At 36.3% G+C, this 25,215-nt stretch overlaps 1 protein-coding gene across 2 annotated transcripts in view; it reads left to right on the top strand.

The window, feature by feature from the left end:
- LOC150098211 (neuroendocrine convertase 1-like) overlaps positions 1 to 25,215 on the top strand; it is a 194,223-nt gene that overhangs the window by 22,871 nt on the left and 146,137 nt on the right. The window contains exon 1 of one of the 2 annotated variants that reach the window (XM_090406526.1): positions 17,352 to 17,457. The exons of the other annotated variant lie outside the window; for it this stretch is intronic. The gene's annotated coding sequence lies outside the window, so the exon portion shown is untranslated. Of the gene's footprint in view, positions 1 to 17,351; positions 17,458 to 25,215 lie in introns of those variants that run through there. 2 annotated transcript variants of the gene reach the window in all.

Genomic DNA, 25,215 nt, shown 5'->3' on the forward strand with positions numbered 1-25,215 from the left:
ATTGTGTCAAGAAGGGCAATGTTAATTCTGTACAGAAAAGAGTGTCTGTCTGTGTTCACTGGGCATCTACAGATGCCGTATGGTCACTCCGATGCTCGACGATGTTCCACACTAGGCCTCGCCATGTATCCTGTTGTTTGCCCTTCTGGCAGCCTCAACTCTCTGAAGATCAGTCACCCCACACACGCCATCCATCCATCTCATCGATGGTCTACCCCTGCCTCTTTTTGTTACAGAAAAAGAGTGCACAGTTTTAAATGCTGTATAAACTTCCTTAAAAACTTTCAACAAATCAGTCACTGATCTTCACCTTTGTACAGTTTTACAGTTGTTTCGCCTCACATGTATTGAAATAAAATTGCCATCGATCCAGATCCAGAATTTATTATTATTATTATTATTATTATTATTACACAAACATCTGGGTCAAGACTCATCGAGGTAGCCAATGGTAAGAGGCATTCTAGCAGAGATAATGTTTACCATACCTCATCTTAAATTGGTTCAATGTTTGTGCACTCGCCACTCATTCGGCAAAACATTCCACTCACTAAACACTCTCCATGCAAAAAGAGTCTTGCCTCCTCACTGTCTTATGTACCACACCTTTATACAACTTCCAAGAATGACTTTTTGTCTCTATATCATACCCTCCTTCAACCTTTTGAAAAATATCCTTGGTATCTATCTGATAAGCTCCTCTTAACAATTTGTAAATTTATATACCCCAATCATATCGTCCCTCCTCCGCCTGTTTACCTGACTCTGCAGATTACATTCAGTCAGCTCTATTTCATAGTCAGTATTCCACAAACTCAATACTGCGTTTGTTATCAGCCTCTGGACGTTTTCCAGAGCTTGTTTCTCACCTACAAACGTAGGTGACCAAATTGGTGCGCACTAGTAGTCCAGATGTAGTCTAATCAAAGTTTTTACAGTGGAATGACCACATCCTTATCTCTACGTATCAATGTTCTTCTTCTTAGTATACTGGCATTTCTTAGTACTGTTTTTATCACTTTTGCAATTTGTCCTTTGAACTTCAGTTCTCTCTGCACCAATATCCCAAGATCATTCTATTCCTCCACCCCTGTAATACAATGCTTCCAATATGATATAGAGCAGAGTTTCTAAGCCCAAGGACCAGTAAAATGCCTAAAACAATTCTACGGACCACTAAGTTATGTGATTTTTTTAATATATGTGGGGGACTACTAACATTTACATATACATTTACAAACAACATATACATATTACATTTACAAACAACATTTACATATTACATTCACATATACATATACAACATTTTACACATACCTAAAAATTTACAAATACATATGGAAACATAATTAAGTTGGAAGTAAATGATTAAAAGTGTATCATCACTGAACAAAGTTTTAATTTTTATTAAACAAATAAAGTATCAGTTTCCGATTTCTTGTGGGCAAATGAATGGGAATATCAGCACCGTTCCTTCTCCCCATTCATCTGCCCACAGCAACATTTATATTTTATGTTATCCCCATTCATCTGCCCACACTCATCAAGCTCACCCCACAAACAATATTTTTAATGCCGTTGGTACCATGGGCAAATGAATGGGGAATGTCAGCGCCATCCCGCTGATACCTTCATCAACATCTGTTCACAACGACGTTTATCTTTAATCCCCATTCATCTGCCCACAGCAACTTTTATATTTTATATGTTATCCCCATTCAACTGCCCATACTCATGAAGCTAGCCCCACAACAACGTTTATCTTCACGCACTCTCTGATTCGACCAGCGACATGTAAACTGTTCCATTCGCTAAGTGCGTTATGATATAAGGGAAAAATGCTGTTCTTATCTTATTCCATTCATCATAATACTGAATACGAACTTGACATCCATGGATTCCATCATGGATGACATCCCTTGTCCTGTCCAAACCATTCCCTGCATATACCCAAAAATTTCACTCAGAACATCCCAAAGCCATTAATGTCCCTCCCACACACTTCCGGCCGATACAAATCGCGCCTATTTCCCTGAGAAGTTTTCCATGACCAGCAAAAAAAAAATGTAAGACATCCTTATTAGATATATGAAGAGCCAAAGGCTTGAAACCGGTCTGGGTAGTGACCTCTCATAATGTGGAACAGTAATACAGCTCCTAGGAGCTAAGTTCACATTATGGGTAAATATCAAGAATAGTGATCGGAGCTTGCTCCACCTTTGACATGAGTTGCCTCAGCTTGCACTACCTTAAGGGTCAGTTGCTGCAGTATCCAGGTATTTGCTTATGCTTGGAATCGCCGAACTTTATATAGTTTCTACTATATTCGGCATGAAACTCTTTGAGTTTCTTATTCGGCTAAGAAACGACATGGGATGTAATATCCCTTAACTTAAATATGTAAGCCATCCTGTTATGTGAGTCATTCCTAATATGTATAAACAGTCCAACCCACGATGTCAGTCGCAAAGTGGCATTCACGTGGTAGGGCGAATTCCCCCAGCAACCGTATCCCGTATATACCGTACGCATTTGATTTGTACTAGTCGTGTTATTATGATGGTGCTTTTAATTATATCCGTCCTGTTTTATCCAGAGGCACAACAGTGGTCATCGTAAATCTGGCAGATTCATTAATCGTGTGGTGGTTTTATTTATATCCGTCTTGTGTGCTGCTTGTATTCGTTACGTTCTGATGTGTGTTTCTGTACAATCCATGACCGTACGGATGTTATCTGCATGCGACGGATTCGGTGTGCTCGGCCGCATATTCCCGCAAGCGACAGTACGAGATACGGAACTTCGCTAAATGGGACGCTGGCTGCTATCCTAATCCTCGCCAGCAGAGCTGAGCCTCACCGTGATGTCACTTTGTGTAACTGTCGTTTCATCCCTGATTTTGTCCGATACATTACTAATGCACAACACCAGTTTTTTTTTTCTTTCTCTCGAATGCATTTATTTTGTCGTAGGCATCAAGAACAGTTAAAGAATTTCCCTGAAGGGAGAGATTTAGTTCATTTAATTTCGAAAAAAATGTCTGAAAGATAGGATAGTCCTGATAACCATGCTTCGTCAACAAGGAGTGATGCAATATTAGAATTACGTTCATTTACAAACAATAAAACTTCGTGCCTTAATTGAAATGATCTTGTTAGTACTTTGCCCTTGGAAAGCCAGCGAATTTCAGAATGAAGCAAAAGTTGTATATGTTCACTGCCCATTTCATCGCAGAGTACTGAAAATAACCTGTTATTTAACGGTCGAGTCTTAATAAAATCAACTAGCTTTACAGCCTTGTGTAGTACAGTTTTAAATTCTGGTGGCATTCCTTTGAAGGCTAACGCTTCCCTATGTATGAAACAATATACCCGATTATATCCGGAGCCACTTCCTTGACCACAGAAACAAACATTTTTCCCACTGGATCCATTTGTGTATTATGTAATTATTGAGAATGTGAAATATTTCTTCTCCAGTTGTTCGGGATGACAAAGTTCTACAAAACAGAATATCATCATGAATGTTGTTAACATGCGCATATCTTAGGTAGTATATTAACTGCGCATCATTTGTAACATCAGCGTCTATTTGTAACGCATAATAAGGGCTCTTCTTAACTCTTTCGATTAATTGTGATTCTACGTCATCTGCCATATCATTCTGCGACCGACAGTGTCATTTGAAAGAGGAATCAAATTAACATCTTTTAGTAACTTGTTGCCAAACATAGTTTTTACCACATCTTTTATAGCTGGAAGTGGTAAATTTCCCCCGATAGAATGAGGTTTCCCTGTTTTCGCTATGCGCAAACTTAAGAGATAGATGCTTCTAGCGCCTTGCTATTAATCGAACCCATGACCGAAACTGCATCTTTTCCATGATTTAATGTTGCTAAGCGTCTCTGAAATTGGCTTTTTTTTTTTTTCAATTTGCTTATTTTTCACATCACAATGTTTAGTTTCTAAATGTCGGAGTTTCGCAGGTTTCATGCATCCGTTCGTCAACACTTCATAACACAAAACACATTAAGGTTTCTGTTCACTTTCATCTCCACACCAAGTAAACCCGAATTCCAAATATGAAGAGTTATATTTCCTACTGTATTTGTTCTTTAATTTTCTTCTACTTTAATAGTATCATATTTCCTCGCCGTTACAACACGTGTATCGCAATTATGGTTAGCATCACCTGTTTCATTTGCTCTTCTTTTCAAAGTCCTAGTTCTAAGCCACTTTTCCATTATTAAAAAATGTTTCCGAAAAATATATAAATATATGAATACTGCGGTTAACTCACGACACACTTTGTCCAAGTATCATTTAGCACTTCTGAAGGTATACTGAGCCTTGTTTGAAAGAGGAAAACCTTCAATAATAAAAATCAATAAACAACAAGCAATTGGTTGAAATGTGGATAGCATTTACTTCAAATCTGACAAAACAGCAAGGAAAGGCAGAAGCAATAAAACTATATTGTTGTCCACTTCACCCCTCTTATTATCCATCATTCTGCCGCTACAAATTATTTTAGTCCCAGAATGACTAAAGTAATAAAAGAGGGGTGAAGTGAACAACAATATAGTTTTATTGCTTCCACCTTTGAACATTCTGACGCTATTTGTTTGATTTCAATAATTTAAAAAAAATTATATATTTATTTAATTGATTTAAGTCTGGTTGCGGACCACCTGTCCCATCGTCGCGGATCACCTGTGGTCCGCGGACCACAGGTTGAGAAACATTGATATAGGGCATTGCATTTCTGAGATCCAAAGTGCAAAACCTTACATTTACTGGTGATGAATTGGCATCCCGGCTTGTCTACCTACATAGCTACTCTATTCAAATCGCTCTAGATCATTGGTACATCTATATCATTCCTAATAATTTTCCCAACTTTGCAGAATCTGCAAATAGCTGAATATCGGCTTGCAAATCACTCGCAGTATTATTAACAGACAAACAAATTAAACAGTAGTGGGCCTAGAACAGAACCATGTGGAACTCCACTGCTAACTCCCCTCCTCAGAGAACAGCTGTTTGCTATCTATTAGAAAGCCAATTTCCTATCCAATCAACCAACTGATATTCAATCCCATTTGCCCTCATTTAAACACCAATTTATTATGTAATAGTCTGTCAAATTTCTTTACAAAATCCAGAAATATTATCGTATATGAATCACCCTTATCCAGAACTGTAGTTACCTTATTATGAAATGTAAGTAAATTAGTGAAACAAGAACCCCCTTTAACAAACCCATGTTGACCTCTATACAGAATAGAACTGAAAGTACAAATTAGTCTCAAGTAATGCAATCATCGAACTGAATGGGCTTTAAATCGATGTCTTTTTTCTAAATTTAATTCCTGAAAATCCTTCTAAGTAATCCTTTGTGATCTTTAGTGATATGAAGTTTATTGACATTCTCGTATTGACATTTTCAGACATTCTCGCAGTGCGTAAGCTTCTTGGTGTATGTTTATAATGTCTAAGAAAATCGAATCGCCCGCCGTGACTTCTTGGGTCAAGGCTCCACAATCAACGCGAGTATATACTGCCAACCCTTAAGGAACTGCGTCGTGCGAACCAGAATAAACGACGTGGCATGCTTACCAGGGGCTCTGTTTTGATTCATGATAACACCCGCCCACACACGGCCGGCCTAACAACAATTTCTCGCCACCTTCGGCTGGGAACAATTCCATAATCCCTCATATAGTCCTGACCTCGCGCACAGCGACTTTCACCTGTTCAAACATCTGAAATCTTTCCTTGGTGGCCGGCGGTTTTAAGATGACGACGATGTCCAAGAAGCAGTCAATACGTGGTTTGCGTCACAGGCGGCAATCTTCTAGGACGAAGGTATACAGCTCTTGATGCCCCGTTATGATAAGTGCCTGAACAATGGTGGAAATTATGTAGAAAAATAGTGAAAGATGTCCTCTGACAACCCATTGGAACTTACTTTCTGAACGTCCCTCGTATATTCGAGATTTCTGTGTCAACAGAATTCGTCATATCGAAGTTGTGTGTGCTGGTGAGAAACAACAACATGAAAAAAAAAATCAGTTAACCAAGCCGTGACGATAATTTTTAGAAGAAATATGTAGATCCAAAGAACAAAATGCCCTCAAAAGTTAGCTATGTCAATAGGACATTATCTGATACTGATTATGTGTGACACGAGATTACTGGTATGAAAAACACAAAAATTCTGGCTTCTGTGACCAAGCGCCAAGTGGGCTCTTAGTAACTCAAATCACGTATTATAGCTGATCTGGTTTCATCAGAGAACAAGGAATTGGAACTATTCGGTTTTATTCAGTGGAGTATCTGGAATAGAGCATATCAATATGGAAGGAAGAAGAAGAAGAAGAGAGAGAGAGAGCGAGTTAATGGTAAAAGCAAGGAAATCTATTTTATAGCTGTTACCGAGGTTTATTGAGTGGATGGCGTGTCTACTTTCTAGTCAGCAAGCTGTAGGTTTGTGAATCTTGTAGGTGATAGATAATTTTCATGCATATCTCATCCAGACTGTATGAAACTACCACCATCTGGCCTATAAGAGGACTAAAGTGGCTTAAAGAAAGTACCATGTTTAGTTCCCTTATTACTGATTCTTGGATCACTTAAACGCTACTAATGTACAATAGGTTTGCAATTTTTCTTGGAAGGAGGAGGAGGAATTATTATTAAAAAATTATGTGGATGAAGTCGAAGATTCCACAAAACAAATTATGTTATATTTTAGTTTTTTTGAGTTTTTATTATGCAGTTCAATTAATGGGTGAGTGCATTACTTTGATAGGGTACAACTTTCTAAACTTCTGTACCGAAGTTAATAATTAATATTAATAATTAATAGTTAATAATTAATATTCGAAAAGGAAGAAAGCGAAAAGCTGTAAATCAAAAATCGAACTTCAATTTCTGACAATGCACTGAACATCATATACGACAATATATCATATCTCGTACAACAAGAATGAATGCATCATCCTTGTATCTGTAGGATATTTTGCGGGATGAACCCGAGTTTCTGGGAGGAAAACCCTTCATCGTCGTATGAGACGGGCTAACTCACCTTCATTTGAAAAAGTCGTAGAATTGAAATTCAGGTCTTAAAAACCACAGGACATGGTCGATACCGACTGGACTACAGAGGCCCTGTATATATATATACTTTTATTTATTTATTTATTTATTTTGAAAGTGTAAATATTTAAATGTTTATGGAGAAATCTCCTAGTACCGGATTTTTTACCAATCATACCGAAAGTGTTCTGTGTAGTTTTTTTTTTTTTTTTTTTAAAGACAAGTATGTTATTTGTTGTTAGACTATTCTACAGCAATTATAAAACCATGAGTGATATTTTGCCTGTTTATTGCTGTTCAGTCCGAATTTTTTGAAGAATAGGAGGAATGGTGACAAGTTTGTGGGAGGAAATCCCTGCAGCTTCCACATGAGTCAGGCTAATTCACTTTTAATTTAAAATTTTTATAAAATTTCCTCGCGTTTTAGATATGGGATTCCAGCTCCCATGCCCTTCCAACCTTTAAAATAAAAGTTGTTTTTCAGGCTGCGCCAGGCGAGGAATGACAAGGGACGTTTTCTTTTTTTTTTTTTTTTCTACTTAAGAGAAGAGAAAGAAGTTCTTCCGTTCATGCGCTTATTATAATTCCAGTCTATCTGGATTGATTCACGGAAATATGGTATTTGAAGGTTTTACTCACATCTACCAAATAATCATCAGTTGGTTTATGTAGCACCATTACAGAGCAAAACGTTTCAGAATAACAGAATAATAACTCCACTCAGGCTGTATCGAGTTGAATGAAATTTGTTATTTAGGATTTCTGCTAACATTTCTCAAGTCACTCCAGTTATGGTTTAAATTGCCATTTCAACGGAAAAATTTGCCAAGACGATTCGAAACAATGCAAGCAACGTTACAAACAACAATAAATAAAAACTGCGTGATATGCATAATTAAAAAAAAAACGATAAGTTTAATTGGCATGATAATAAATTGCATCACTGTACACGAATAGCTTTGACAAACGTACTTTTAAAAATGATTACTTCGGATCCATTCACTGCTTTATTTATTTTGTGCTATTCAATGTTCCAAATCAATTTCTCAAAGTGTAATATTATTTTTGTTTCAATTTAACATTCAAGAAAATCTTCCCGCTTCTTATGGCTCACCCGATCTTTCCCATTATTATTTCTTGCCTTTTGCATCTTAAAGAGTTCATTTTTTCTTTTTCGTTTTTTTTGTGAATGTGCCTGTGGTTCATATCAAAATTGACTGGAACATATCTTGCTACAATTTTAATGAACTGTATTTAAATCAAGACGTTGTATATTAATTACACCAGCTAACGATGATTTCTCTCCCCTCCACAAACAAGCTTGAACTGTTTGACAGATCTAGATAGGCCGATTTGGAGTTTAGTCGATCTCCCTCCCTCTTAGAGCTATTAATGGTCTCACTCTCATATCCACGCAATTAAATGATTTCGCAGCATGGTAGTTTTGCAATTTTTATTTACTATTACTTACAGCTTAACCGATTTTAAATGGGTCCGGTCATTGCTGTAAAATCCTATCATTGCTTTATGATTCTCATGGCACAAGAGCTGTGAAATTATCTGACAAATGTATTCATGTTGTTTTTACATATCTCCTTTGAAAGCGGTCCTATTATGTCACTGTCAGCTACAACGTTTGGGAGCTTAAAAAGAACCTAATGTTGGAATAATACTTACGTGCTTTTATGTAAAGCACGTACTGTCCTTAGATTCACGTGAACTTGGAAGTAATTTTCTTTAACTGTAGTATAAGATAACACAGTCGGAAGCCAGCCAATTACAGAGAGGAGAATCGATAACCTTGGAACTGCATGAAGGTTGTCTAAGATAACAAACCGGTAATTAGAATTTGAAACTAAATCCCCAGCTGTTGTGTTTATTCTGTTCCATTTGATAATAAAATTGTTTTTAATTGGTATTCAGGCTGGGTTTTAAGGTCATTAGAAAAGGCAGCATTTAGTCTTCCTGTAAATCCTCGATTCGATAATGAAGTAGGAGGATGATTTAAATTAATACTCCCCCCCCTCCCCGCAAGTGAATGTTAATACAAATGATGTCGATATAAGTATTTAAGATATCGTCTGCTTCAGAGTGAGAATGCTGATCTATATTTTTTCTGTCGTCCCACATATATACAATCTATAGAGAATCGACTGTACATCTGAGTACTCTCAATAGCATGTAGAGAAGAACTTATGGACTTAGAAAGGGATGCTTTCATAGAAATGCCATATCATTACCATATCCGTTCGCGATATTGGTTAAAGACTGCATCGCCCAGAATTAACTGTAAGCAAACATTCTCATCTGATGGAAATGTGAGGGTACTAACACAAAGAGGTCAAAGGGTTCTGTGAAGGGTGGTATATTTTTTCTGTCGTCCCACATATATACAATCTATAGAGAATCGACTGTACATCTGAGTACTCTCAATAGCATGTAGAGAAGAACTTATGGACTTAGAAAGGGATGCTTTCATAGAAATGCCATATCATTACCATATCCGTTCGCGATATTGGTTAAAGACTGCATCGCCCAGAATTAACTGTAAGCAAACATTCTCATCTGATGGAAATGTGAGGGTACTAACACAAAGAGGTCAAAGGGTTCTGTGAAGGGTGGTACCAAATCAGTTTTGGGTGCGTTGATAATTTTTTGAAATTGTTTTGAACATAGTATATATATATATATCATCCAAGGTTATCGATGAAATATATATCTTCTTCTTTTTTGTGTGTCATCTCCTATCGGAGCTCGGCAACCACCCTGGCAAATTTTGAGCAATCCTCAGCGTCTCTGAACAGTCCTTTAGAACTCATGCCAGTCCACTGTCTGATGTCTTCCAACCAAGATTTTCTTCGTCTTTCTTGTCTTTTTCGATTTATACTCCCTTTTATAATCAATTGAAGTATCTTATATTTTTCATGACGAAGTAGATGATCAAGATATGCAGTTTTTCTTCTCTTTATAGTATCTAAAAGTTCGTGCGATTTCTCTATTTGTTGCAGTACTTCTTGGTTGGACGTTTTTGCTGTCCATGGGATTTTTAACATTCGTCTGTATGACCACATCTCAAAGGCCTCAAGTTTTTTTTATATATATTTTTTTTATCGATTCTGTTTTTAAAGTCCAGGTTTCTGCAACGTACAGCAGTACAGACATACATAGCATTTACTCATGCGTATTCTAAGCTCTAAATTTAATTTGCGGTTATACAGAGTTGATTTCATCAGGAGAAAAGTTTTTCCTGCCATTGCAATTCTAACTTTTATTTCCATTTCTGGATTGCATTCTTCATTTAACCAGCATCCTCTTCTTCCTCCCGGTGCATGTGTGTGTGTGTGGGGGGGAACAGAGTGTACAGTATTGTTTTAGCCCTAGCTATTCTCTTTCTTCCTTTTTTTTGGTAGTGGGGAAGATGGAAATCGGTGGCAGTTCATATACTTCAAATTATAGGACCTTCCATTATCAGTATACCTTAAACACCGCTCTCTTTGATATATTTCAGTGGGGTGAAGACAACCTTGTCAACTTCAGTGACACCAAAACACAATCCTGTTTTATTTCACTCAAGAAAGACCATGCTGCACAACCCCTCACCTTTGATAATAGTTATATCCCAACGTAACATCAGATACTTCGTCTTGGACTGACTCTCTTCTGGCATCCACAGCTCCAAGAAATTGGGTGTCCTTTTCCTCTCTCATTACTTCATACCTGTACAACTCCTAACACTGTATGAATCCCATCTGCCCTATCTTAGGATATTTTCTCACATATGGAGTAGTGAGCCAAAAACGTCTCTAAAAATGCTTAATATTAACAAGAAGAGGATCTGATTAATTGGTGCTCCCTCATTTGTCTAGTTCACTCCTATTTTAAAGTTTAATGGAATAAATACCGCACATATAAATAATTAAACAACACGTTTAATCACTCCCATATGTCATCTCAGTCACTGAGACATCGTCAGAAAACAATATTAAAATTGCATAAACGCACACAAATTTGCACAAAACAATAATTAGAAAACATTAGACTGAAAGCCAATAGTCCTATGATGGGCGTCCTCTATAGGCGCTGTTGGCTTGCCTTAACTGTGTTGGACGAGAGGCGTAAGAATTAAAAATTTCCAAATTTTGGGAAGTTTAATATGCCCGATAATTATTAAGATTAGGTTGATTTCTTAAATCTGCTACTGATTCTAAAAAAGTTTCAAATTTGTATTTTTGGGGTGAAGCTATATAGTAGTTTTTTCCATTTCATTCTGTGCAAGGTATCCAGAGCATGGTCAGCAAGCCCTGATTGACCATACTTATGGCGAGAGATGTATTTTTATGTTCTTGTAGACGGATGTTAGCAGATCCCCCAATTTGATCGTAATATGATAAGTTGCATCAACAAGGAACTTTGTAGATACCTGGAACAGGGAGAGGAGGTAGATGATCCTTGGGAGAGAGAGGATTTACTCGGCCAGCTTCAGATAAGGTTTGAATGCAATGCAGAGATTGTACGTTTTTAGAATTCTGGCTGTTTTTCTGAGGTGACCCGGATATAAGGAAGAACAATAGCATTATTATAGTCAGCATGTTGAGAGGGATGGGAGGAACAAAGTTCACTCCAGTCGCTTTCACATAGACTTTCTGTTTCTGCCTTATGTTTCTTCCACAGGAATTTTCACGGATGTTGATCTGCTGTATTGGCTGCCACGTTCCTCCACTTTCACTCAACTGCTGGTCAACATTCGTTTACTGTCCAGCTCCAAACATACCGAAAGAAATTATTCTTGTCGTCGTCTTTCATTCCATTTATCTCTGTTTTGGAAAACAATCTTCTTCCCTACGGTATTTTTTATTACTACAACCTCCAGTTGTTCAATATATATATATATATATATATATATATATATATATATATATGTGTGTGTGTGTGTGTGTGTGTGTATTAGCAGGTTCCTTTTTTCTTTTTGACTACTTGTCTATACACGGAACTAATGTTCTGTAGGTTTTGCAACCTTCTCATAAATAAAATAAATAAGCAAAAAAATTGGCCTCTGTCTTTCATTATTGCTGCAGTTTGCTGCATGATCCTAATCCTAATTTTTCATGGCATTCCTATCACGAAAGGTTGCCATTCCATAATATATTAATATAATGGATGGACATAATATTTTTTTCATATTTTTAATTTTATTATATATATATGTGTGTGTGTGTATTTTGTTGAGCTGTGAGATTAAGACTCGATTTGTTCTGGGAAAGGGGAGGGAGAGAGAGAGAGAGAGAGCGAACCTACCTTACTTACCTGCTCCAAAGATCGACTAATTCTGGAATCAGCTGGGAAAAAAAAACCTAGAAAACGTTTTAATGAATATTTTATATAAAAAAGAGCCTAACTAATTTCTATTCAAATAAAGTAATATATCATAAAAATAAATGTTACATTTAATAACGGAAGTGTGTTTTATTCTTTTAAAAATTTTGTGAATGAAAGCGAAAATTTGTTTATGATGCTTGCGATTGTATGACGGTAGTTGTGCTTCTGATTACCAAAATGGACATGAAACGTCCATCACTAATTCACATTCTCTGCAGTTCCATATTGGACGTCACTAAGCTATTCACTAATGGTAGGGTAAACAGGCTTATCTCCTCCACATGAGCCTGTCATGTCACATGCAGCTGCTCTTAGGTTAAGAGGGAGTATGACAACTGTCTGTTTTGAGACAGAAAGAGAAAATATGATTCGAAACTTCGCTTCCTGTTTTCCCGTATCTCTCTTTCTTTCCCTCTCTCTGCTACCATCTATTATTGTCGCTTTCACTAGAGCAACATAACATTACCGTATTTAACCAAGCTTGTATTCGCCAATCCTCATAGAGGATTGGTCAGTGGCTTCATCCCCTAGAAATTCAGGTTTTCCTTTTTAAAATGGCAAATTGGCGAAACTAATTAATAACTCGTCCAAATGTATGTAAGAAGTTGTCTTTTCAAATAGTTTCAAAAAAAAAAAAAAAATGGGAAGAAATGCCTCACATCTATTACATATTAAACTGTATTTAAGAACGCACCAAAAGAGCTACATCAGCTGTAGGAATTTTTTTAAAAATCCCCATCAGGCAGAAAGTAGGTTTCATAGATTTAAGGTCCGATTGCGTTCACACACAGTTTGTAACAACACTACAGATAGTTTCATTTATGAGTTTAATCTTGATTACATGATACCTTGATTACTTGATTACTATGAGGAAAGAAAATGACGAGTTGTTTTTGAATATCGGCCGAAGCTACTAAGGCTACGAATCCAGTGTTGCTGTTTGCAAATTCCTTTTAAATATGACTTTCACCCACGAAAGTTGTAAACCTGCAGTATATTAGCACCGTAGGTGGGCTGAGGATTTTTTCTATGTTTATTAATTGTATATATTTGTTGTATTTTTATTTATTGTTTTACGTAATCTCAAAACACTACTCTAGAGACCAAACATAGGACTTTTTCAAGCCACTTCAGGCCTCTAGTAAGCGGGGGGGGGGTGTGGATGATCTCACACCGACCGATCTCTCACGTAAAGACAATCACAAACATCCATGCCCAGGACAGGTTTCGAAGCTGTAGCCTGAGTGAATATGCTAATCACACTGTCCACAAGGTCGTTCTTGCTGATTTTTTTTTTGTTTTGTTTTGTAATGAAAAAAATCCGACTTTCTGTCAGGAAAAACTATTCCACCGCCATATGAGGTTGGCTAACTCACATTCTCGAAAAGTCCTTATAAACTTTCTTCGTATCATAGACGGGATTCAGACCCAAGTCTTTCAAGCTAAAGAACATCCTCATAATTACTAATGAGCAAAAGAAATTGCATTCAAAGACTCTTCCATGGTGAAGTCGGAAGAATGGTACATTCTATTTTGTGGAAAAGGTGGATTTGAATGAGAAAATGAAAGACGAACTTTATCTACACCTTTATAGAGAAGAGCTTGCTGATCTTAAGGGAGGCGACAGGATTTTTTTTCCTTCCTGAAAATTCTGGTTCTTATAGGTTCTAAAACAAAATAAAAAAATAAAAAACTGATCGTTCTTCTCTGAAAAGTGCACGTCTCATCTGTGTTGTTTGCAGTCTGAAAATGAATACTTCGACTTATTCAAATACAATCAACCAACCTGCAACTGTTACTTAAACGCAGCTAAAACAGTGATGTATAAATTCTGTCTTCGACATACAATCCAAGATAGATAACGTTGACTGCGAGAAGCAGCTGGCATTCCTTGGAATATCCAAGCAGAAGATGAGAAGTCATTTGCTTCAGTGACATCAGCATACTGTGTTTTTCATCAATTACTGGAATGAGATAAATCAACGCCTTCTGCGTCCAAAAACATCTCTCTCTCAGAGACAGTATACCATCTCTATTGGAAACAAAGTGCAGTGAAATATAACTAAGGGTCCCAACAGTATTTCTTAATGGAAAGACTTTGCAAAAAATCTCTGAAGTTCTTCTCCACAAACCAAAATTATTTTCTAATGATCAAATTTAAATATGAATGATTGTCTCTAGCTTTTTCCACTTTTGGAAAATGATTCTGTTAAACACTTATCATCATTGTTTGTGAAAAAACAAAAGATTATTTTCCCACAAACAGTGGAAATAAGTGATAATAAGGGTTTTACACCCAGTCCACTGCGTGTATTATCACGCTTAACTTTCAACTTCTGTCCACCTTTATTCATTTTATCTCATGAATCCAGTACAGAAGATGGTCTCCATTCCAGAGAAAACTCTGCTTTGAATTGGCATGAGCGATACGAGTTGGGAAAGGCTCGTAAAAGTAGTTTCACCATTAAAATTTCAACTAAGAGAAATTATAGAGTATTGAAGTTGATATCTAACAAAGCAGATACATAAAGGCAAGCCACAAAATCATGTACTTTCAAATTTGTTATATCAATTATCATGTGGTGCGATATTCTTAATAACGTCAACCGGATATCACGATCTTATTAGTAATATGTTAAGAAATCCTACATTAAACATTACCTAATGTAAAGAATTTTTTTTTCAAATTAAGTTTGGCCAATGTTTTGAAAAATTTATTTCTAAAGCTTTGTTGTTATCACATGATTTGGAAACCATATTTCCTGCATTAGTATCTTTTGGAGCAAGACTCATGGAAATAAATAACGAAATCTTTTTTGTTGTTGTTGTTGTTGTTTATGAGTCGTTAGTCGAACCAATTACAGACCTAAAGTAGGGACTTTTATTTTACACTTATACAGCTGTAAACATTCACTACAAACTAAAGTCACGATGTTCAGAAATATAGACGCGTGTTTCATCTGATTAGTGGTTTGGCCTACATAGGGCAGCAAAAGCCATGGTTTTAAGATGAGAAAGATGGAACATGTTGGAGATAATTGAGCAGAAAAGAAAGGCAAGATCTGGTCTTGTCCATCATACTTCCATTACTAATTATACAATAGACTGGGATATATTTCCACTGCTGTATTCAGAAAAAAAAAACAAAAAGACATCAGTTGGGTTTGAGAAAATCTAGTTGGTACACGTTTTTAAATTTGCAACGAATAATAAAACAATTCTTTGTTATATTTTCTTCCTTAAAGAATACATTTTTAAAATTAACATTCAGATGCACACGTTCCTAGAAACGGCTCTAAAATAACTAGCTTTTTATCAGAAATTAGTGGAAATTTCTTCTCACCTATTGATTTTTGATGAACAATGCATGAAAACAGTTATTACGACCAGAGGCATGATAACATCTGTCGCGTAACGGTTATTAAGACATTGCATAAACTTTTATTTTCTACTGATCTTTAAAGATTTTCTTATCTCAACGAGGAATTGATCTGAACTGCAAAGTAAACCAAGGCTTTGAGGTGAGTGAATTATGTATGCAAATTGCATGCGTTTTCTGGTCGATTTGCATAACAGAATGAAAAAAGTCCAAGTTTTTAACTTTAACTTAGGTGTTCTTATAGATGTCTCTCTCTCGTATTATGATGGGAATCGAACCTCGCTTTTTCTAACCATATGAAATCATTGATACCAACTGTGCTGTGGAGGAGCTCCCTACTCTTTAGTTCCTTTGAAACGCACAAAGTTCCTTTTATTCCTTTGAAATACACAAATCAACGGTTTTTGGTCTCGAATGCAGCCATGGCATCCCCCCCCCCCCCAAGAAAACCGGGAGAATAACTTCAGCTACCAGGATGTATTCAATATTCACAGAACAATAACAGTAGGTTACATTCTGTGTTGTGCAAAAGCTCTATATGCATAGTTTATTCTATTTCTGAACTTGTTCATTAGCAATCAATAGCTGCGCATGTCAAATTATTCACTCGCATTCTTAGGGCTGTAATTTAATTAACATAACGACAATGAACTAAGGCGAAGAGCAACACGAGCCGGCTTGTCTGTCATGAATTGGAGGGGGGGGGAAGAAAGAAGGTAAACTTTACCTCAGATGAGACCAGTTAATTCATCTACAGCCGAATTCTAGACTGAATTCAAACCCAACTATTTTCAACCAGATGGCATTCGCACACTGTTGCTTATTCTGAAAATGTACGAGTGCTGTACTCCTCATTGCAAATAACACCTGTATATAAGGCAGACCATTCTTAATTACAAAATCTGTCTGTAATAATTTTGTAGAATTTTTAATATGAAGCACTTAAATATTCATATTTTTATGAATATTTATAAGCGATTCAAATTTTGTTCGTTAAATAAGCAGTACGTATGAAAAGGAGGTATGCTCAAAAAAAAAAAAAAAAGAGAGTAAATTAGTAAAAATTATTGGTTAACGTTTATATCTTTCAACAAGAAAACAAAAAATATTCGCTCCTATGCCCACGAAAAGAGAGCGAGACTCAGTTCATTAATACAGTATTATTATTATTTTTTAATGTATTGCTTATTTCTACATTCCCTTTCGGTAATTATGCTTCAGGTTACGGAATTCCTGCGATCTGCATGTACTTAGCATTCTTTTAACATCTTCAAATAAACGCACATTGGAAAAATTAAATGCACTCATTCCTCAAAGAGATCGTGATTTATAGAAGAATAGGGTTGTTTGCCGTGCTTTTCTTTTCTTGTGCATGTTGACCGTGTGCTACAATTTGTACTTCACTTCTAGATGGAGTTCAAAGAGCTTATCGATATGTTTCTCCTACTGTACTATTTACGCATGTCCGTTGTTAGTGGTTGAGAAATCGGAGGTAGGGCCGTCGTAGTGGCTGATTTTTTTAAGTGTTTCTTTTGAGATGGTGACTTTTGAACGGTTACAAAATAGATTGCTCAGTAATTATTGTCCTTGCCATTTGAAAAGGTAGGTTACAGAAGCCGTAACATGCCATTACTTTCAGTTTCATTTACTAGCATGTTTATTTGTGCTCATGTTTCTCTACCTAACAGTTCTACTGCGGAGTCAATTGGTAATTAATCTTTACTGTTTATCATTAAAGTAACTCTTATGTAGTATTTTGTGTTGACAAAAAAATAGTAGACGAAGTATTTTAGTTCCAAAACTGCGCTATTTATTTTATATAGTTAAGTTTTAATTATTTTTTTTTTTAAAGGGTACATAAAATTCACTTCCTTACGCGACTTACAGATTATAACGTACTGATTTATTTTAAAGAGAAAGTATGCAATTTCGTTCGTTGTTTTAATGGGCTAATACGTGTGTGTGTGTGTATATGTGTATAAACTCCACGCACACAGGTTGCAAAAGCTATAGCACATTAATGCTGTGTGTATGCCTTTACTAAAGGCATACATACAACATTTTTTGTTCTTTTTTTTGCAGGGTTGGGCAGTGGACAAATATGGTAATTTTAAGTATTTGCAAACAGTATGGTGAAATTCTGTGCTCGGTGAAATTCGCTGGCCCTGAGAAACCCTGTCGCGTCTTCCTCCTCTTCAGAATGAAAAACTAATAATCAATTACTAACCTCCACCCCTTGTAGACGTTTACCAAGCAAAGTGAAGTCGACGATTTATGGCTTGATAAACGGAGGACTTGAATGTTGCTAATTTAGCCATAATTAACACTTTGATAAACGTTTGAGGTGTCTTTTCAGGCGCAAGCAAATCAGGAGAGCAATATACACAAAAAATACACATTAAAAGTTATTTAATGCATAACTAAATGGAAATAAAAATTAAAACGAAAACTAAATTTTATTCTTCAATCAGAGAGGACCGTATTAGCCTTTTGTCATGGCGTAAATAAAAAAAACCTAATTTAGGCTCTCGATGATATGCACACAAATTTTTGTGAAAAACTTAAAAAAAATTGTACCGTTTTAGATTCCTGAATGTTTTATACACAGGGGAGAAAGGTGTTTCTGCTTTGAAATCAATGTTTTTTCCTTATAATAAACTTTTTATTGTATTGGATATGACAGTTGTAAATAATCAAAGAAAGTGTTTCCAATGTCTGTTCACTTTCCTAATCCCTTTCCATTTAGAACTCTCCTATGAAGAACTTTTCTTAAGTATGTTTTTCTTACAACATACCCATTACGTAAAATGCTAAATTCTTCTAAGCAGTGATGTTTATATTTAGACTTGATCCAAACTTAGAGGCTTACGGTTGTCACTTGCGAACATTATGTCAATTTGCATCAAATAGTTAGTGATGGCATTATGTCAGATACAGAAAGGGGTGATCACAAAATAGAGTAAGCAGCAGAATCCAATTGCCTATTTACGTATAGAGGGCACGACAACTTAATCCGTAGGGTTAAGCTCACATTTGCTTTCACTACGCTGTCGAAGGACACGGTTGAAACAATAACTCTTACATCCATTTCAAGCGATCATTTATTATTATTATTATTATTATTCAGAATTTTTCTGCATCTAAGCAGATCTAAATTAATACTGCTTTTTATTTTTTGCAAAGTAGTAAATCAAAGTATGAAAATGTGCATAGATAGTAATAAAAATGGTGCATTTCATAATTGCATTCTTGCTTAGTGACACAGTTCGTTGTCGCAGTGATTGAACCTGAAACCGTTTTTAGGTGCATTTTGAAAATTGTATCAACACCTATTAAGCGTTTTGTTCGTTCGTCAGAAGGCAAGTTTATTGTGAGACTGCCTAGACAGATTTGTATTTCGGGATTTTTACAAAAAATCTTTCTCATTTGTTTTTCGATCGGACGCTTTTGAAGGAGCAAAGAATAAAACTGTACCAAAATTATATATTGCAATAAGGAATTTAACGAAATTTAGAATTTAATACATACATAAGGTGTATTTAATTTTTGTTTCAGTCGGCGCATTTTTATTCTCGATAGCCAAACTGATATTACAGTTTTTCACTGGCTGGATGAATTTAATGATTTGGCATTTAGGATATCTGTCTGAAATTTTTTGTTATTTCAATTTTATGACTCGCACTCATGAAAGATTGCGAGCCTATTAGTACAGTGAGTGTGTTAAGGATTTTTATTTTTTATTATATACTCTGTGTGTGTATAGTTGTTGGCGGAGTGGTTAGTGTATTCGTTCTCCAGCCAAGAGACTACGGGCTCGAATCCTGTCAAGGGCATGGAGGTTTGTGAATAATATATAGTGCGAAAAACCCAGCTCAGGCCGCCTTTTAATATACGCCTGAATTTTAACAGTGCAGTCATTCAATAAAATTCTTTGAATAACTATTGTAAACAATTTCACAAATATTTATATGGGTACTCTATGGAGTCAAAAGATTCCTCGCGGGAGACGCACTCTACCCATTAACACAATACAGTAATCCTCCCTACGCGGGGAATACGTTCCATGATACCCCGCGGATAGTACCGAACCCTATATATACTATGTTTTTTCCTACACATACATACCTGTGATAAAGTTTAATTTATAAATTAGGTACAGTAAGATTAACAACAATAACTAATAAAAGAGAATAATTATAACAGCATACTATAATAAAGTTATGTGAATGGAATCTTAGCAACCTCAGCATACGTTTTATTATTATTTATTTATTATTTTATGAAAAATCTTTCACTCTTTATCTTAAAAGGAAGCACTTCAACTTCTCTTTGGCATATCCGAATTGCCAGCATCACTATTCTTGCGTTTTGGGGCCATTATCAAGTAAAATAAGGGGTTACTAGAACTGCGATACTGAGACAGTCGATCTGATAACCGAGAACTACTCAGAATGGCGCGCAATTTAACAATTGTGAATTGTCTATTACTAAAGGAAACAGCCATCCATACGGCTTCATTTCGGCGATGTAAAATTACATAGACAAAGTGGATATTAGATCAAACATTCGGCTTTGAAATAGTGTTGGATCTAATATCCACTTTGTCGATGTAATTATACATTGTTTATTTTCCATTTAATATTTTCGGAACTGATTAACTGCGGAGAGCGAACCCGCGGATAAGGGTGGGGGACTACGCTACCTATCATATATCTTAAACCTATTCACCACTGGGGCGCTCACAACCACCTCTGGTAATCCATTCCACTCATTCACCACACCCATACTAACCACACTCTTCGACAACTTCCAACTGTGACCCTTATTTTCCCCCTACTTCCCATGTATTAAAATTATTTTGTGTCAATCTTATAGAATCCTTTTGGTAATTTCTAATTTTCTATAATATCCCCTCTCCTTCGCCTGTTAGCTAAACTCTGAAACCCACACACCCTCAATCTATCCTCGTATGGAACATTCCACAGACCTCTAACCATCTTAGCCACTCGTCTGTAAATCCTCTCCACCCTCCGATCCTCAAGAAATGCATGTGACCAAATCTGTGCCCAGTAGTTAACATGTAACGAATCAGATTTATAAAAAAGGGAAATAGCCTCCCTAACTCTACTTGTCAATGTGTTCTCCAGCATCCAAGTAATCCTCTGAGCTATTTTTCCAAACCTTGCAAATATGTCTTCTGAATTTCAAATCTCTATCCACCAGATCCCTAGCCTCATCAATTTTCTGTAAAATAGTAAAATAGTATCAATATATTACGAAATATGTAATCTTTCATCCCGAAGTGCATTACCTTACATTTTACAACATTTAATTGACCGTTGTCCTTTCCCACACTTCCAATTTATTTAAATCATCCTGTAAAATATCTACATCACCTTTATTACCCTCCATAGTTTTGCATCATTAGTAAACAACTGAATATCCTTCCTAATACACAGCCTGGTAGCTAAACTCTGCAACCCACACACCCTCAATCTCTCCTCGTAGGGAACATTAGGCAGACCTGTCACCAGCTTTGTCACTCGTCTCCGAATCCCCTCCACCACCTCCTGGTTTTCTAGAAATGTATTTGACTAAATCTGTGCACAGTAGTCAACATGTGACAGAATCATAGCCTTATAAAGAGGTTATGATTGCATCATCAGCAAAGAACTGAATTCTCCCTCAGATCTTCTGATATATCATTAATGTACACATTAAAGAGTAGTGGTTGTAGTAAAGAGTCCTGGGGAACTACTAGTTATCATTGATTGACATTGATTCCACTCCATCACACATTATTCTCTGATGTCTGTCAGCCACCCTCCTATTCATACTATCAGCCTCATATCTGTTCCCATTTTTTCAACTTCTGTAATAGTTTTCCCATGAAGGTGCTTTTGCGAAGTCCAGCAGTATCATGGTGTAACCTTTTCCGTTATCCTGTTCGGTTGTCACCTTATTATAAAATGTTAATAAATTACTGCGGCAGGTCCTGTGTTTCACAAAGCCGTGCTACTCACCCCCCCTCCACCGAGTATGATATCCTTATCCACCATTCTTGAATTTTACTTTTAGCCAACTTCTCCAATACTTTAACCACACCTCCAGTAACTGAGCGTACAAATTTTTTGCCTTCAGAATTTCTAATTTCCAGTCAATTTTTGAACGTACTATAAAAACGAATTTATATGATAAATCATACTTGTCACTTATTTTATTTAGTAATTCCTCCGATGTCTCCATCCAATATTACTCTGACCCATTCCAACTTAATATACTTAAATTTAATTACTTTTAGCCTGTAGTGTGTGAATTGACGCTGACGTCAGCAACTTTCAGAGGCATATTTGTTGAGAGTGCCTACTGTCTAGCCAGCAGTCACTTGAACCCGTGCAAACGGTGATCGATTTTATTTTATTTTATTTTATTTTATTTATTTATTTATTTTTTTTAGCTACCCAGATTTAAGCGAATTAATTTAGTGCTCGCAGTTTTACAGGTTATAACTAGATGAAAAAAGGACAATGTTGATATCAGAAATTATATTAGCGCACACATTGAGTCTAAGACTAGAAACATGTGTACAAAATGTTTTTCATGCGAATATGAGCCGGCAAAAATTAGAGGGAACATTGTTCCACAGACATACTTTCTGGTGCACAGCTGGTTAAATGGCCACCCCATACTTCATATTTTGTTGCCCTTAATTTAAGACTTTAAAAAAATCTAAAGGTGGCATGTACTATGCTAGCTGAATTAAATCGGAGCATTTATTTATTTTAATTTGGAAAAATATGAAGTTTGACGTACAAACAGAACTGATTTTATTTTATTTAGCGTATGATGTACAGGTCTCAGAATAAAACATACAATTTACATAAAACAGCATAAAAACAATTGTAAAAATCATATTAAAAGGAGTACACTAGGTTGAAATGATTAAACATCAAAATTAAGAATCAGGAGTCAGAGCTTAATCCTTAAATCCCGGATCCACTCCAAGGATTCTGGGATCAGTTTAAAAAAAGTCCTCTTTAGAACCGAGAATGAGTAAATAGGGCACTCAAGCACAATGTGATTGATAGTCTGGATCCCTCTTCCGCATTCACAGTTTGGAGTATCGGACCAGTTCCATTTATGCAAGAGATGCTTACATCTCCCATGTCCTGTTCTGATCTGATTTAAAGTGGTCCATGCATGTCTAGGGAGATTGAAGCTCTCCAGAAGAGATGTCGGATTTGAGATGGGTATTTGAAGATTTGAGGTATGTTGAAACCAATACTCTCCTCATGACTCGCATAGGTCGAAGTTCTGGTCGTTTATTTGTATTGCACTCCTCCAGGCAGGGTGCCTGGATTTCAGTCTTTGTGAAGTATGGAAGGAAATGTCTTGGTGGATAGGCAAGGAACTATTTCCAATTATTTTTGTCCATAGTTTGCTTAAGGCTTGGGTCCTACGGAGTGAGGGAGGGCTATATTACTGAGAGTTGGGAGCCAGTAGCAGATCTTCAAGCTTCAGAGATTATCCTCATAGTTTGATTCAGCTGGACATCGAGCAAAGAAGCATGTGCGCTGTTCAGCCACACAGGAGCACAATACTCTGCTGTGGAATAGACCAAAGACAGTGCAGTAGTACGCAGTGTGTTGGCATCAGCACCCCAAGAAGTACTAGCAAGTTTATGCATTATATTACTATGAGTTTTTAATTTCTCAGCAATATTTTCTAGATGATATTTAAATGTCAAACTTCTGTCTAGGGTAACTCCTAGGTATTTTGGATAATTGTTAAATTTTACCTGTTTATTTCTGAAGTAAACTTTTGGGATATAGTTGGCCTGTATATTACTTAAATGAAAGGATGCTACTTCAGTTTTGTTCAGGTTAGGTTGTAATCGCCATCGTCTAAAGTATTTATCAAGTACAGCCAGATCTTCAGTTAAGGTGTTCGCAGCTTTTTGGAATGTTGAGTTGCAATGGCAATATCATCAACATACATGAATCTCCGTGATGCTGTCTCTGGGACATCACGAATATAAGTTAAAGAGCAATGGGGCAAGAACTGACCCCTGAGGTAGGCCATTTTTAATTTTAAAGAATTTACTTTGGGATTCGTTGAGAGATACTTGTATCCATCTGTCTGCTAGTATTTGATTAATTAGTTGGCTAGTTTTGGTGATGGGATAGTTTCTAGGAATTTTAAGATAAGACCCTCTCTCCACACTGTGTCATAGGCAGCAGAGAGGTCCACGAATACCGCTATTGTTTTAAATTGTTTTTCATAACCGTTCTCTATAAATTATGTATATTATTTCTGGGAAAACTCCCATGTTACTCCTCTTAAATAAACTATTATAATTAAGCTATTTAAACTATTAAATCTTTAAGTTCAACAACAACATGTACATTCAAATCTTCGGACTCCCCATGGGCCAAAACATCAGTGGACAACTAGCGGAATTATTTCTAGCACATATAGAATCACTCCTACTCTACCCTTCCCTTCCCCCCGGCATCACCTTTTATAGCAGATACGTGGACAATATTCTGTGCATTGGTAATCCCACACACATCACCACCTTTAAAAACATCCCTAAACGGTTACAGCAACAGACTAAAATTCACCACAGAAACCGAACAGAACAAATCCATCAATTTCTTAAACTTGACATTAACCAGAACACACAACAAAATAGCCACGAAAGTATACCACAAACCCTCGCATATAGGAAACTACCTCCATTTTCACTCATACCATCCATATTCTGTTAAAAAAATCTGTCATCTTATTCCAATTCATAAATACTTATAAATTTTCAACCAATCAGAATAATCTAAACGCAGAAATAAAAAAACTAACAGATCTTCATAAATCGCGACTATCCTACACAGTTAATTAGTTGTGATTAACTACGCAAACAAGACGGCAAAAAACCGCCAAAACAACCCAAGTACCAAAACGAACTTCCCAGCACAAAAAATTATCAAACTACCATACACCCAAAACACATACAAAGCTTATAAATACATCTTCAAACATACTGACTACAAATTGGTATTCACCACAAATCAAAAACTGGCAAATCTCCTGAAATCCACAAACCTCACACACAGAAATAGTTGAACATCACAATGTAGTCTATAAATTTCCCTGCCAAAAAGGCTGTGATATCACCTACACAGGTTCCACCATCAGGTCTTTATGGGCAAGACTACAAGAACACTTCCGTGATTGTAACATCCCTATTCCAGAACATTTAAACACTAAAAAACGTAACATCAAAAAGAAAAATCGAATACAAAGCACAGGAAAAACGGAAATAGCTGTTCACGCCCTTGAACAAAAACATACCCCGCAGAT

Source organism: Typopeltis vanoorti, chromosome 16, assembly GCF_054136105.1.
Source record: "Typopeltis vanoorti isolate ZY-2024b chromosome 16, IOZ_Tvanoo_1.0, whole genome shotgun sequence".
NCBI classification, from domain to species: domain Eukaryota; kingdom Metazoa; phylum Arthropoda; class Arachnida; order Uropygi; family Thelyphonidae; genus Typopeltis; species Typopeltis vanoorti.